Source organism: Cebus imitator, unplaced genomic scaffold (assembly GCF_001604975.1).
Source record: "Cebus imitator isolate Cc_AM_T3 unplaced genomic scaffold, Cebus_imitator-1.0 Scaffold586, whole genome shotgun sequence".
Classification (NCBI taxonomy): Eukaryota; Metazoa; Chordata; class Mammalia; order Primates; family Cebidae; genus Cebus; species Cebus imitator.
In genome coordinates, this window is record NW_016107901.1 from 226,914 (window position 1) to 229,830 (window position 2,917).

Consider the following 2,917-nt stretch of genomic DNA (forward strand, 5'->3'; position numbering starts at 1 on the left):
TGTGTGTGTGTGTGTGTGTGTGTGTGTGTATGTGTGTGTGTGTGTGTGTGTAAAGAAAGAGAAAGAGCAAAAGAGAGAGCACATGTGCTAAAGCAGATATGACAAAATGGTTTTTCCCCCTCTTCTGTTCTGTCATGCAAGATACCTCTTCCAAGAGAGACAATGGAAAATGCACCTAATAAACCTAGCGACTTATCAGGACATTTCCAGGCAGAAGGTCAAAGATGCTGTCTGCCTCCTCCTCTTTTTACATAAAGAGCAAGGAGAAATGTCAGCAAAAGAAGCCAAAGAGAGGGCTATTAAACATAAAAGGCTGCTTTGAAAATTCTCAGACCTTCCAGATGGCAAATAATGCCAAATTTAAGAAATAGCTTCCAGGCAAAGATAAAATCCAGGGTACTATCAGAAAAATATGGCATAAAGAGACAATCAAGACTGGATCTTGTAAAATCTCTTGTTAAGAGTTTCGTTAAGAGAAAATTCTGGGGTCATGCCTCAGACAACTGTTTAGATTTTTTTAAAAAAAGAGCTTCTACAAAGCTGGTGGGCATTGTGCCCCAGCAGCTGAGCAGAGGCTGACGCTGCAGCGCAATGGACACACAGGGGCTGAAAAGAGCTGAATGTATTTTTCAGGTGGAGGGGTGTGAGTCCTGTATAGGTTTCCACAGTGGCCCTCAGTTCTCTGTGCCTCCTAATATTTGTGCCTTGTGCAGTCAATTCGACACTGAATACAATGTGGTAGAGGCGATGGTATGCGCCTTCTGATAAAGTGATTGCGATTTCTGCCAACGACTCTCCTGGCTCACTGCTCTCGGAGAATCCAGTCGCCGTGTCATAGGGGCTCCAGCAGCCATCTGAGCAGGCACACATGAAGAACGTATTGGGTTGGGCAGTGTCTCCCCAAAATTCATGTCCTTCCTGGGCTCTTAGAATGTGACCTTATTTGGAAATAGGGTGACTGCAGATGTCACTAGTCAAGGTGAGGACATATTGGAGTAAGATGGGCTCATAACTCACGTAACTCTTGTCTGATGATCTCCAATTTCAGCTGATGAGATGGGACAAGGCTTCAAACCATCATCAAAACTCTAGACTATAGTAGATAAATTATAAAATAAAGATGTTATAGCTGGGTACAGTAGCTGTCAGTTGTTGGCATGATTTATCACACAGCAGTAGACAAAGGTCCGGTCTTATATGAAGGATCTACACTCCTGGCCCTTCCCTGCAGTATGTTGAAGCCAATCCCAGACGCTTCATCAATAAACATTTCCACAGGCAGCATACAAATAATTTATTTGTATCTTTAAAGATCCAACCAGTATTTACCTTTATCCGTTTTTAAAAAATTGCTTGTATCTGATCCAAATAAGTTTCAGGGCATGAGATGTCTATATCTCTTTGAACCTAAAGGTTCGTCTTTGTCTCTTTTTAAATTCGTGTGCCTTTTATTTTTTATGAAAGAAACCAGGTCATTTGTCTTGCAGCTTCACCCACTGTCTGCGGATGGCATTTTCCAATGTGTTCCTTTGCCCTCTGCCACTGTATTTCTTATAAATTGGTAGATGGAGAAGCTTGATCAGATTTACGGTTTTATTTTTTTAGGTCTACTTCAGAAGTGGTGTGCATTTCCATTAGAAGGTACGCATGTCTGCTTGTCTCCAGAGAGCCGCCAGCGATCACTGCTTAGACTCATTAACTGGTTGGGTGCAAAGCAGCACCAGTTGCATTATCTTTTCCCTCAGACGCTCATCAGGTTGAGACACTGACAACCGCTTGTCCGAACAGGCTGTAAGACACGAATGTGTAGCTTGTGTGCACAAGCTAATGCTTTGACTTGGGCACGTCTTCTGTCCACGGAGCTCTCGACGCTGTGACGTCACTGTCCTGTCCACTCCCACAGCTGGTCTTCCTCCACCTTTCCGAGAATGTAGATTAGTTCCACTTTTTATCCTTGACTTTGAAGTGTCTGGATGCTACTCTCATACAGTAAGGTCTGAAGGAACCTCTGCTCCACAACTCACTGGCTGCGTGACCCTGGGCAATTCTCCCCGCCCTCAGCCGCCTCGCTTGTCATAGCTATGTCTGAGAAGCCTACGTACAGGCTTATAACAGGGCCAAATAGGATAATTGAATGCAATGATGCTTATCAAGTGCTCTGCACAGTGCCCAGCTCAATAATGGCCGATACTATTATTATACATTAGAAATGAAATGCACTCAAGCCATTAAACCCATTAAAGGTATCAGAGCTTAGAATAAAGAGAATAAAGAATCCCTGTTGCTATATCCCTTGAGTAGGCCACTGGGAACGTTACTGATGACTTAAAATGTGCTAATTTTGGATTAAATTTCACATTTCCCCAGAAGAGCCAGCCGTGTGAGGCCTGTGTATGCTGAAGCTGCTTCGTCTGAACGGGAAGAGCAGTTCTCTGAAGGGAGGGGCTGCTATTCACAGAAGAACCAAGGACGTGGTGCAGGTCTGGCAGAGAGGACAGTGGCCTGGGGGTGGGGTGGAGGTGCGCTACTGCTCTCTGATGGGGCGGAGCTACAGAAGCAACCAGTTCCGTGATTAACTTCTTTATTCCTAGAAAACTGTCTGATGCCCATTACTTAATCCTTAATTTAATGTAAAAGTGGCATGTATTGAACACTTGTGCCATCCTAGTTACTCAAGTTATTTTATTTAATCCTCCCAATAATCCACTAAGGCAGTATTGAAGGTGCCGAGGCCCAGAGACCACTCCTGCCACGTGAGCGAGCCACACCCTCACTGGCCCAGGCACTTTAACTGTGCGCTTGTCTCTGCCTGCGGAATACAGGAGTTTCAGGCGACGGCAGATGATGTCTGTGAGGCCTCATACTTTTCAAGTTGGGGGAGGTAAGGCGGGGAGAGGGTCATGCTTTTGGGTTTTGT